The sequence below is a fragment of the Dermacentor andersoni genome, chromosome 9 (genome assembly GCF_023375885.2).
Source record: "Dermacentor andersoni chromosome 9, qqDerAnde1_hic_scaffold, whole genome shotgun sequence".
NCBI lineage: Eukaryota > Metazoa > Arthropoda > Arachnida > Ixodida > Ixodidae > Dermacentor > Dermacentor andersoni.
The window spans coordinates 46,234,182-46,247,948 of NC_092822.1; the positions used below are offsets into that span (position 1 = coordinate 46,234,182).

The following is a 13,767-nucleotide window of genomic DNA, read 5'->3' on the forward strand; positions in this document are numbered from 1 at the left end:
GTCAGCCACGTGTCAACGGCCGTGTGTCAGCCGGCGTGTCAACAGCGGGCACGGCACCCCTCTATTACCTGCTTCGCTGGTGGTCATGGGCTATTGTGTTCTTAAATATGGGGTTTTACGTGTCAAAACCACTTTCTGATTATGAGGCACGCCGTAGTGGGGGACTCCGGAAATTTCGACCACCTGGGGTTCTCTAACGTGCACCTAAATCTAAGTGCACGGGTGTTTTCGCATTTCGCTCCCATCGAAACGCGGCCGGCGTGGCCGGGATTCGATTCCGCGACCTCGTGCTTAGCAGCCCATCACCACAACCACTAAACAACCACGGCGTGTTTGGCTATCGTGTCTCTGAAAGAGACAATAGAAGGAGCGGCAGAAACCGGTGCTCGTTAATGTGTATATATATATATATGTATATATATATATATATATATATATATATATATATATATATATATATATATATATATATATATATATATATATAAAGTTGTGCTGGTTGATGATATCAATCATAATTTACTGAACACATATAACAACAGCGCAATATCATATAGTTACTACTTTCTTGGTTTCGGGCTTGACTCCCTAATTTCCTCCCCTACGCGATTTGGACCCAATGGAAATGGCACTCTACCACGTTTTAAGCAATATCACACCAGCGCCATGTGCAAGCGTCATTGATGTACTTATAACTGATAATCTTCCCGTACTTTAACTTTTGCCGCAAATATACCTTACTATGATACGTGCCACTTTATTTTAACGTTAAACCAGGACAACGTTATCAATACAATGCGTGATACTGACTGGTGTTCCATTGGGAATTCGCGTTATCCTGAAATAGCACTAGATAATTTCTGCTCCTTGTTTCTTACACGCAGTGCCTATACTGTGGACCAGCCAACAAAATGCGCTTCAGCTTTATTTTGTGGACGAGACCACAGGATAAACTCTCACTTTATTCTGTGGACCAGACCACGAAATACACTTCAGCTTTATTTTGTTGGGTAGTGCGGTAGTTCCCCCTCTCGGTCGGTTGCGCTGGCGAACATTGAGCGATTGAGGTCTGCTGCGCTGTCTAGTGCCTGCTTCGGAAGTCAGCACGTCCTTGTGCTGTGCGTTGTATGCTATGAAAGCGGGACGAAAGCTCTCCTCGCTTGAGGAACACCGATGGGCAATAGCCGAGTATGAGCGCACGGTTTACGCCGAATTTTGGATTACTATGTCGCGAACCGTTCATGCTGCAAGAAAAAAAGGCATCACAGGTCCCATTGACGAGAACCTGACCTACTACAGTGTGACGTATAGCTGCAAGCACGGCGGAAGAACGCACAAATCCGTGTCAACAAGTGCTCGTCCTAAACAAATGTAAGTTATTGACTCCTCCGCATATTTAGTTCACTTTGTAGACCTTTTACGAGTTTTGAAATAATGGCGGGTATAGCATGGTACAAGAATGGCGTACACCATGTGGAAAGCCGTGAATCCATGTGGCAGGAGGAATGTAACTTCTCCGCTCCTATGTGCGAGGTGTGACACTAAAGAAATGAGACTAAGTGTGTAGCTTGAAAGAAGATTGGAGTTGGCAACAACTGTTTCGCTGACGTAATCCGCCTCACCTCCTCTACTCACGCGTCCAGCTTCGACAGAAGCGATCACGCCAATTGGGAGCGCTGCGTCATTGAGTGAACATATGCAACTGCATTCTGGCGTAAAAATGTCTGATGTAAAAACCGAAGAGTGAACCAACATCAAGTTTCTTGTGAAACTTAATAAATCAGCCACGGAAACATTTCATATAATAACCAAGGCTTATGGAGATGTAACTTTGTCTCGTGCACGTGTTTTTCAATGGCATAAGCGGTTTTCCGGGGGAAGGGACAGTGTGGAAGATGAACGTGCTGGGCCCCCAAGGTCAGCGATTACAGACCAAAACATTGCCAAAGTTCGTGATGTGATCAGTTGTGACCGAAGATTGAGTGCTCGAGCAGTGGCGGAGTTGGTTCACTTGGATAGGGAAGCTGTTCGACGCGTTTTAATGGACGAGTTACACATGACGAAGATTTGTGCGAAGGTTGTTCCAAAAGTTCTGTCCGTTAACCAAAAACAGTGCCGTAAAGACGTGTTTGTGGACATGTTAGAACGCATTGATAACGGGCCAAATTTGTTGAAATGTGGTGTAACATGTGATGAGACATGTATTTTTACCTATGACGCAGAAAGTAAGCGCCAGTCAATGCAGTGGAAGTCTCCAGGATCCCCAAGACTCAAAACAGCACGCATGTAAAAATAAAAATTCAAGGCAATGTTAATTGTCTTCTTCGAAATTAATGAAATTGTAATGATTGAGTGGATTCCCAATGGTCAGACTGTTCATGAACACTACTACATTGAAGTATTAAAGGCTTCGTGAAAAAATTGGGAAGTGTCAGGATTGGGGGCTCAATCCCATCGCTCGTGGTCCGTTGTCAGGATTGGAGTCCGGCATGAATTCGAAGGTAGCTGGCCCATGCCGTCGTCCAACTTATCCACGCTGAGGACGTTGATGAAGCGAAGAACTGCTTCTCATCGAGAACGAGGAAAATGGGTTCATTTACAGTATTTAAATCAGTCTTACATGACTGCTTGAGAAAAAGAGTGTCAGTCCAACATGACTGCTCAAGAGAAAATGTCAGTCCAACATGACTGCACGAGAGAAGTGTATCGAGCATCCGCACAACAGCCGTTTTTAAACACTCGGTCCGCCGGCGATACGTGGCGGCAAAGGTTCGTTTCGTCATCGCAAAACTAGCCGCCTCCCGCGAAACAAGGTGACGCGAGCGTTCGTTTACTCATTGTAAATTCGCCGCCGCCCCGAAGAACAGTTTACGCACACAAAGGCACACACATTCCGAGGTCTGGAGCCGACGTCAGAGGGGAGTCGTTCCGGGTACCTCGGAGACATTCTGGGTAGCTCGTTGTCCCGCTGCGGCTTGCTCACGCGTAGCAAATCAGGTCGGCGCTGGGGACCTCGGGCACAATAGTTCGTCCGTCGAACCCGTTTCGTCACAACGGCGATGGGGCTGGTGGATGGAGGCGGTTTTCAGCACAAAGCCCGCTTTTTCGAACGCAGCCTAGCTGCAGCGACGGAGAGTGGGGGATGCGCGTCTTGTCCCCCAGTCGTAATTGGGTGGCAATTTTTCCTTGCAGCTCGCCATTCTTAACAGAAGGAAAGTCACAGTTGTGGAGTGATAGATGGCTATTGCACCAGGACAATGAACCCGCTCACACGGCCCTATCTCTCAAGCAGTTTCTGACCAGCAAAAACATTACTGTGATGGGGAATCCTCCTTATTCACCTGATTTGGCTCGATGCGACCTTGTTTTACTTCCTAAAGTTAAATCTTGCTTAAAGGGGACCCGTTTTACCTCAGTTGAAGAGGTTCAGGCAAAAACGGAGAATCTCCTAAAGGGCCTTCCAAAAACCTCGTTCCAGAACTGTTACCACTACCAGTGCGAAAGTATCAATAAGCAGTACAACTGTTGAAGGCATTGAAGAAAAGCACTGGAGAAAGAAGAGAGGTGTGACTTGCTGAAATAGCAGCACATGATGGTTCAGACGACGTCATGCAAGTCATAGACAGTACAAGTGAGTGTTTTGTTTCTTGAATTTATACCTCGGCACTAGTTTCATATTTTATGTGGCGACACGCATTGCACCTGTGAAAATGAACTGTACATTTTTATGGCAGGCCAGCCCGTGGACATGCCTGCACCCAGCAAAGGAACAACAGGGCCTGTGTCGCTACTCACTCTTGAAGGAGTACCGGCAGCAGTATTACAGCAAACATGCAGTGCAAGTGGTAAGCTACATTGCAGTTGCTTTCAGTGATGCATTTCCATGGTTTTTCTGAAGAGATGCCAGTTCTGTCTTATCTTGCACTTAATTTATTTATTTTATTTTATTTATTAGTTTATACCACCCGGACCCAGAGGGCATTACAAAGGGGGTGCGTACAGTATAAGTACAAAGCAATAATAGGGATTCAAAGGAAAATATATTATGTTTGTGAAATACATACACTGTTGTGAAGCTTTTTATTGATGTTGATGAACTGTTGTATGATTCTAGGTTCTGTGGACCACCTTGGCCACATCAAGTTACCAGCAACATTGAAGCACAGTGGAAGGCCAAAAGGAAGGGGGCAGACTGTTATCGGTCTTCCCACAAAACGAAGGAGCACACGTCCAGTTCCATTCACTAAGAAGGCACCTGCTGATCGTGCAAAAATCATGCTTGGATGGCTTGTGGATAATCGCAATTTGGAAGCTGCAATCAATGGCGCCAAGATTTCTCAACACATGGTTGAGGTATTGCCAAAAAAGGTGTCCTCGGCAATTTTAGATGATGCCTGCAGTTTGGCAGAGATAAAGCCATACTTTGATGATGATGCCTGGCTCTCTGTAATGTCATTAGTAGAAATGAAGAAGAGAAAACCGGTATGGTTCGGTCCCGCGTGCAAAAAACTTATTGGCAAGGCGTATTCAGTGTGTTGCGATTCCTGTCTGGAATGGAAACATCTGAAATGTGCATGTCTTGATGGTTTGCCCAAATCAAGGGCATGGTTTTGCAGAGACTGCCACCAATAATGGATGACACCCTTGTTGCCACTTCATTTTTGTATTTCTATTGCAATAAAACTACCCATAGTGTTTTGAAAACATAGTTCTAATTTTGGCCTTTGAAGCATGTACGAACCATGCAACTTGTAAAGCCACTGGCATTGCTACCATCGTGGTCCCTCTGTCAGAATCATTGTTGTGGCAAGAATAAGTTGTAATAAATATTCATTTCATTTGCATTAATATGGCTATTTGTGTGCTTTGATAACCAATCTGGATTTGTTCTGTACATGTACAGCAGGCAAGCTTTTATGAACAGCAATTTAAAAAATGCATTACTTTACAAGCATGATGTTTGTAGACTGATGCAGAGATGGCACACGTATTTGCATCTGAGCAGCAATTTCAGCCTGTTAACTGTCAAGCTAACATCGCCAGAATCTAAATGCCTTTATGACAGTCAAGTTAGAAGTGGGTTAAAGTGGGTTTCGAACCTATGTGAACGAAGTTATCTCTGCGCGTTTACGGCTCCGTTTTGTGGCTTCCACTTACTGAGCTGAAAAAACAACATGGCAGGTGAGAAAAACTTGTTTGGGGGCTATGGGCTTCAGCGCATAGCATACGATTCTGGTCTAAAGCTAAAGCGCTATACGAAGTCTATTTTGCGCTGTCCCCTGGTACACAAAATAAAGCTGAAGAGTATTTTGTGGTCTGGTCCACAAAATAAAGCTGAAGCGTATTTTGTGGTCTGGTCCACAGAATGAAGTGAGAGTTTATCCTGCGGTCTCGTCCACAGTATAGGCATAGCGTTTCTTAAAGCTGTGTATGCAAACACTAAAACTGTCAAATGCAAGAAAATATTCAAATTTCCGCATAATCCCTGGTTAACAAAGGTTTGTCAACTAGCATGCAAAAGAAAGATAATATACATAGAAAAACTAAATAACAGCCAATTGATGTAGGTTTCAAACTTAGGTATCAAAAATATACTAATCTGTTGAATAACCTTCTTAACAAATCTAAGCGACTTTATTATGAAAAAGAATTTTGTAAGACAAAATATAACTCCAAGAAAATTTAGACTTTTCAATGACCTTTTTAATAGACCACAGGATAGTAGAATAATTGATAAAATAAATTATAAACAACAAATCTACACTGAGCCATCCGGCAATGCTAACTATTTTATTGATTACTTCTATGAGGTATACAATAATAGGCCTGTAGCTTCATCGTGTTCCCTTACACGTTGTAACCATACATCTTTTCTCTTTCCTGTCACCCCTGATGAAGTGTGTTTTACAACCCTGAATTTAAGAAACTCTAGCATCGGTCTAGATAATATTTCTGCTTATCACTTTAGCTCGCTGCTTCATATATTGGGGAAGTATTAAGCAATATAATTATACTCAAATGTGGTACCTTTCTGAGCTCACTTGAGGAGGCCAATTTAATCCCGGTTCATAAGAAAGGTGATGTGACGGACGTCCTAAACTATCGCCCTATCTCTATTCGGTCATCAATTAGCAAAATTTTTGAAAAATTATTTCTTAAGCTTTTTAACAACTACCTAGAAAAATTTAAGTTGCAAAGCCTTGCCAATTTGGTTTTCGTGCAGGTAGTTCAAGCAATTTAGCTTTACTATCATTAATCAATTTCTTAGTCTTCCATCAAAAATGGTGATTTTGATTTCGTCGGTTCTGTATGTCTGAATCTTACTAAGTTTTTGACACGATCAATCATAATATTTTGTTTACCAAACTAGAATCATTGGGTATAACTTGCCCACCTTTAGCTTTTTTTTTAAATTAGCCACTTGATCGCGAACAATCAGTCTGCATAGGTGGTGTTTACTCCTATGTTAAGGTCATTAATCGAGAGGTACCGCAAGGCTCAATACTTGGTCCTTTATTGTTTTGCGTCTACATTAATGATTTACCTGATTGCATTAATCTTCCTAACATTGTCCTTCACGCTGATGATACCACCATTTCCATGTCACACAAATCGTTAACAATGCTAATCACTTAAATGAACAACGAATTGACCAAAGTTATCCAGAGGTCTTCTTGAAACAACCTACTTTTGAATCCACTTAGAATTTAGTTCATGATTTTTAAAACATCTCCAAAGTTCTCCCTTATATACTGCATGATATCCATAGCCCATCACTTAATCCCAGCGCCTTATTGTGTAACTTTCCTTGGCATAAAATTAAACCCCAACATGAAGTTTAATAATCATATCGCTTATGTTAAACAAAAAAAAAACTGCTTTTAGTACAAAAGCTCTCATTAAATCTTGTCCATATTTTTTCCTGTTCACGCCTCATTGTCTTTATCTTTTGTCTTCATACATTGTCACATCACGTATGTTATTACTTCGTGGGGAAGTACATATAACTGTCACCTTTCGTCCGCACAGCACATTCAGACCCAGGACATTCGCATTATTACCAACAGTTTTTTTTTACTCTAAGGCTCCTCCACTCCTTCAGGCTAACTTCATTCTTCCTATATCTGGTTTCTTTAAATTTAGTTTACATTTCACTCTATCTAAATTACTTAACAAACAGCTAGCGTTTCAATTAATAGACTCTAGGCTACTCACAAATACCAATAGTACTAGGTTTACCCATAATCACAACTTTCTATTACCTAAATGCAACACGAACTATGGCAAAATGACTTCCTCCTTCTCAGTGATTCAATTTTGGAATGACATTCAAATCAATATTCTCAAATCATCATAATCACTGCATGCATTCAAATATTGACTTAAAGATTTAATTTTGTATAACTAGTTGTCCTGATTATTTTACTTAGTATATAAAGTGTCCACTTTGTTTGTTAAATGGTTTTACACAATTGAGATTGGTAATGTGCGAATTTTTTAAAATTATGCATTGCTCCTTGTATAAAAGTCGGACGTATTCCTTCTCACTACTTCGTTCACTTTTTATTCACTTATAGATTGCATAATTTTACACTGTCGCATTAATTAATAATTTTGTACCAATCTTGCTAAGCGAGGGTCCCGCTGTAGTAGCTTGAGGGACTCTCGCCTGCATACTACTAACAACCAACTATGTATCTTGAATGAACAATAAAATGAAACTGAAACTTCAATGCAATGAATAAATAAGAGGAAAGAAAGGAAAGAAAGAAAAAAAACTAAGTGTTGTTGCCTATAGCTTGAATTTTAACATAGCGAATACGTTCTAACGCTCCCTTTGAACAATTTATGCCTATTAGTTGCAATGTCTTGAACTTATGGGTAAGGTATGATTCTCTGTATTTTCCTTCTCGTTCAAAGCTGCAGGCATCTTCACAGTGGCATTAAAATTAAAAGCACCTCGAATAGTTATACACAAGAAGTGAAAACTAGCTTTACTTGTACAAGTTCGCATGTGATTTATATGCTTGAATGTTCTTTCTGTAATAAACAATATATCGGTGAAGCGGGACAATCAATGAACGTCAGATTAAGCGGATATCGCGCTGACAAAGCTAAAAAGCTTCCCAACGCCGCCGCCGAGCATTTGAACCGACTCTGTTATAACATTGATGAACTTTAACTCTACATCTTGCAATCAAATTCCGGTTCTGAACGAGAAAGAAAATTCAGAGAATCATACTCTATCCGTAAGTTCGAAACATTGCAATTAAGAGCTAGTAGTAGTAGTAGTAGTAGTAGCAGTAGTAGTAGTAGTAGTAGTAGTAGTAGTAGTAGTAGTAGTAGTAGTAGTAGTAAACCTTATTCACCAAAACAAAATGAGTACGATGAAAAACTTTTCGCCGCTAGAGTGTGCGGCGCTTTCGGCTCTTTATTTAGAGGACGTCCTGTCCACAGAGCTGTTCATATTAACCTGTGAGGCAAAGATCCGCGGACTTCGACAGCTTTTGCAAATCTTCGCAGCCCCGTACATTGTCACTACAGCGAATTTCTATGTTAACGAGGCACAAATTTATTGGGAAAATCTGGTACCCGAAAAAAAGAGATATCGGCAATTCCCTTCGTTCATAATATAGCCGCGTGCCTGTACAGCACGCGGACAATGCGTTCAGACTGCAGAAATTTGCCAGGCCACGAATTATTTGTTATACTGCCAAAACATATATGAAACTACCGCCTATCCTGTTTGTTATATAATTTCACAGGGGACATTCCAAATCCATACTGCTCTGGCAAGGCTGGCCACGTGCACGCTATTTACCACGGTTCAGTGGTGGCATGAGTCGAGCACGTCCACTGGGAAGGGGAGCTGGGCTTCTCTACCACGCATTTTACTAGTCGGAGAGAGAGTACATGGTACCTCACTGTAGCGTTTTCTATCATTCCACTGAAGTATGACTTCATTGGACTTCCCATTGTACTGCTGCTTGGTGGTGCTCGGGTTATGCCAGTGTTCGCAGCCGTGTCTATGTTTAGGTGAATGCCCAAGGACGCGTTCGCGATGGGAAGTCTATCTTTGTTTTCACAGAGCGGGTGTCTCAAGTTCGCGCACATGGCCGGCGGTATAACGTGAGGAGGCCGGATTCACGTGCTATCAACACGGACGGCCATGGCGCCATCGTAATGCGTACACCTCTTTTCGTTATTCTATGCTTGCGGCAAGTGTATGGTGTGCTAGGACAAGCAGTCCCATTGTTTGTTTCGTCTCTTTTCCCTCGTTGCCGGCTCGGTCGCCCGTAGTTTGAGACTCCGTCCTAAACAGAACGGTTGGTTCTTTCGCATGCATAGTGGGTGCATGCAAGTTGCACGCACCCTATAGTGGTTGCATAACGCTGTAGATGGCGCGAGAGGGGCGTCTCTCGTTGGGAACTCGAGATGTACGGGAAACGCTAAAACGAAGCACCTTTCCGGAGGTCAAGGGAAAGCTTACGCGCACGTGGTTAACTCTTCTACTGGAACAGCAACCGCTCACCGTAATCATCGGCAATGCTCCTGAAGTGGGAATAAGTGTTTGTGAAATGACAGGATTGCGGTCGGCCTTTCTATGTGCACGGCGTTGGTGGACTGTGACGCAACGGCCTATCAACGACGCGGTGTCGGTGCACCAGCAACGCTCGCCGCTATGAGATCCCCTGTTTGCGGCATTTGCACTAAACCAGCTCTCGGTAGTGTCAATCGGCCAAAGCGTTGAGAGAACCGAAGAAACGTGGAGGGCATACTGCGTTCCTCATAGACACGCCTGCTTCAAGTGAAACGCCCGTTTACTTAGATTTAGGTGCACTTTAACGAATCCCAGATGGTCCAAGTTATTCCGGAGTCCTCCACTACGGCGTGTCTCATAATCCGATCGTGGTTGGTTGGTTGGTGCGGAAAACAAGACAATTTTTTTTTGTTTAAGGTGTCCCTCATATACTAAACTTAATTTTCAGCATCTGGACGTTAAAAGCCGCAATTTAAGAGGACATGAGACTTCTCACGCTGATATACACTGGAAGAACAAAAGAATTCTATGCATATTTATCACATGCAAGATATCAGAGAACAATAGTGTGAATGATGGGTTCATTTTTTGCGCACATGCCGAAAAACGAACGCAGTATACCGAGCGAGAATAATTAAATCACAGCCGTCCGGCACTAAAAGTACTGAATGTGAATTCAACGGGACGCACACGAGATCAATAAACAGCCACGGTGGCGCAGACTGCTGAGACTGTAAATAACCTCCTGCTGACTCGAATTTCATTTTGAAGCATGTATTTCCCGTAAGAGTCCACGCTTGCCTTCATTAAGGCCACAATTGCTGTCGTTTAATTACCTGAAAATATAGAAAAAGAGAAGTGACCTCATGCTAGCGATTATTCAGGTGCAATATTACTGCATAAGAATATACTTTCCTTTAGTTATACTTAAAGTTGGTGTAAGGTCGTTGTGAATGTTCGGCTCGGTGGAGCTCATGTGTGCTTTCTTTTTCTTTGCTTAAGTGCGTGCTTCCTCGACTTTTCTGGGGCCCACTCTGTTTTTGTGTATGTGTTGCCCGGCAATGTTGTGCTGCTGGCTCGCACCCTGGCCGCTTCCAGGGAGCGCCTGCTTTGGCAGGGCGGTGGCCGGACGCTGTTCGGCGAAAAAGGGAGCGGCCGGCGTTCTCGCGCACTGGGTCAGGCGACCGCCATAAATCGCCCAGCGAGCCGCGGTAGCGGCATCTGGAGAAGGGTGTCTTTGGGGAGTGTTTTCCGTCGGGCCGAGGCGCCGCGGGGGGCTCGAGCGCCGGCCACCGCCGGTGCGAGTTAGCCCGGAGACATCGTCCCGCGGTTGGGTGGTGATAATGTGCGCGGCTGAGCGGGCAGCGTGAGCTGAGGCTTGAGAGACGACGGACCGATCTCGTCAGGCGCCCGATCGGAGCGACGGACTGCTCCGAGGCCTTGCTCAGCCGCATTCGTATATGTGAACCCGTTTTCCTTATTTACTATATACTCATTGTAGCCGTTACTATCTGCCTGTAAATAAATCGGTTCGAATTATTGACATACAGCATCGTTAGTCCCCGCGATACCGAAGCAGAGAGCAGGGCATCGGCTCAGGAAGAGCTGAGAGCGAGCTAAAACACGAAGAAGGAAGAACCCGGCGGAAGAGGAAGGAAAGAAGGAAAACATTACTGTTGGCTGAAGGCTGAAACCGTCTAGAAGTGATCGTCTAGAAAGCGCAACCAATCTTTCCAAAGACAGTGAACCAACTTGCCCAATAACGCATTCTGCTATTCTTCCCTTTGCCGCTCCTCGTATTCACGCTGCTCCTCGGGAGTCCGAACCATGCGTTGCCTGCCCATATCGGTGCTGCAACGTTGAAAACAGTTGGTCGACGTCACACACCGTGTTGCAAGCGGCCACTTCCGCAACAATAGACAGTTTTAGTTACACGTACGTAGAGGCTTTGCGTACGTAGAGCTTCTACGTGTCAGCAGTGCGCATGCGTAAAACGTAGCGGGCGCGCGCGCGTCTCACGGACGTACGTGAGATTCAATTCTTTGCGTGCGTTTCTTGCGTACGTAGACAGCTTCGCGCGGGAGTTCCGCGAGATCACAAACAAGCGATAGCGGGCCGCGCGCGCGCAGACGGCTTGCATCGAAACACGGCGACAGGATTCAACTGGCTACCGCCGTGTCCACATTTCCCGATAGACGTAGCTACGGGGTCCCTCTTGGCGTGCGTCGCGTACGTGTAGCTAAAAGCGTTTCAGATGGCGTGCACGTAAGGTACGTAGGCTTTTCACGTTTGCGTACGTGAAGCCTCTACGTACGTGTAACTAAAGCTGTCTAATAATCTTTATCGGGAAAAGTATGCGGGGAGCGACACGTGCTCCGCATTGTTATCAGGAGCGCCTTATCATCAATGGTCCAGTTTGCGTGCTTGTTCTTTATTGAAACGAATGCGTATGCTGTATGATGTATGCGTGATACCAAGCAATGCATGCACGTTTCGCTTCAGTCGCTGAATGCATTATTTTTAATCGCTGAAAGCTTTTTTTTTTCCATGGGGACATGCCGCAAAAAATCCTTACGAAGCAGAGGATAGCGGTTTCACTGTAATAAGTTTGGCACAAAGGCCCATTTCTCTCGCGCAAGCACTTTTTCTTCATGTATATATGTATATATATATATGGCTTGCTCCGGCCGTTGACGTAACGACGCAGGGCTAGCTGTGCTTCCGACACGTTTCAACGGTGAAAATAATTGCTCCCTCATGATCCAGGTCAGCTGGTGTACAGATGCCCTTGACACAGCGCTTCGACAGTGCAGCGAGACAGAGGAGGACTGTGCGCTGTACCTCCGGCCGTTGCAAACGTTTTTTGGCGGTAGGTGGCGTCCGCGACTGGCGCCGTACAGAGTTACTGTATATGCTATCGAGGGTATACAGTAACTCTAGCGCCGTAGGGCTCCCAGGGAGACCGGAGACCCTAGGCGCGGCAGCGCCTCACTGCGGCGCCGTTGGTGGCGCCTCGTGTCAGCGCGCTGCGCCATAAAGGAATACAAGAGCGGACACTCCCATGGACAAGAACGGCACCGAGAGCGGCGCTGCTGCGCCGGCGTTGAGAGCGCCGCATGCGACGCAAAATTCTATTAGCGGGTGGTACCCCTCTCCCATCTCTCGTTCGCGCCGCCTTGATTGCCTCCTGCACTGCGCGTGTTTGGGCACGTTTCGCGCCGCGCGCGGTGTGTGCTTACGTGTGTGCGCGTGGAGATTTCGTTCGAAGGGCGGTGTACAGTCTGTTTCATTTAGGGGAAAACTCGGAGCGCATTGCATCGCGATGCGGAGAGCGCTTGAGTCAGGCGGCGGCAGCAGCTCGCGCAGGTGCTCGAGGGGCGGGATCTTGAACGGCGTCGTCTGCTACGGCGGCGCGCGCTGGCCGCATTGTCGGGAAACGTTCTACTATCAGTAGAACGGCGTTCTACTCATCTCGTCGTTACGGCGTGAAATGAGCCGGTATTCTTTACTATGCGTTGTGCGACGCCAACTGATACGCCTCGAAGGTAAGTTCATCGCTGCAGGGCAGTCATAGACGACGTACTGATTCCATACATTATTGACGGCCCGTTTCTGGAAGGCGACTATATATTCTAACGCGATAGGTCGCCGATCCACACTGCACGTGTGGTGCAACAACAGCTAGAAGAGCGCGCCAGGCACTCTCTTGGAGTGGCCGCCTCAATCCCCGGGCGCCAACATCATTTAAAATGTCTGGGGCTCGTTGAAAGTATCGCTGGCGCACCATGCCCTCTATCTGTCGCCCGAGGATAGGCTTCGATCCACCATCGTCAGCGACTGAGACGTGCTGCGAATGAACACATCCCTGATCAAGTCATTCTGCACTTCACTGCCTTCCAGGATGAGCGCTGTCATCGCTGCTGCTGGGGACATGACGAGATACTAACTGAAGTTCCGAGCGTGACGTGTCCAATTCCCCGCCGGCGGGCAGAGTCTGTCTGGTGTAGCGAATGATTGTCGAGAAAAATCATTTCCAGCTCATTGTCTGAACCTAAAACATTCATTTAATCGTATCCGTTTGTTTCATCGTGTTCGACTCCCATAGTTATCATTGTTGAGTGCTTTGTTTTCCTTTCGAGTCAAAGACTGAACACGTTGCGCGCACATCTTGGTGCGTCTTGTCGCTGCTTATTACGGTAGCACACACAGTGAAGAAATATACGTGC

The 13,767-nt window shown here is 45.3% G+C and overlaps 1 protein-coding gene and 1 long non-coding RNA gene across 2 annotated transcripts in view; one reads left to right on the forward strand and one right to left on the reverse strand.

Moving 5' to 3' along the window:
• The window catches only part of LOC126527971 (uncharacterized), a 245,051-nt gene that overhangs the window by 41,246 nt on the left and 190,038 nt on the right, over window positions 1-13,767 (reverse strand). The gene's annotated exons all lie outside the window — the stretch shown is intronic.
• On the forward strand, window positions 658-5,293 carry LOC129384021 (uncharacterized). The gene is made up of 3 exons (XR_008611776.2): window positions 658-3,631; window positions 3,735-3,845; window positions 4,115-5,293. It is a non-coding gene; the product is annotated as an uncharacterized lncRNA (long non-coding RNA).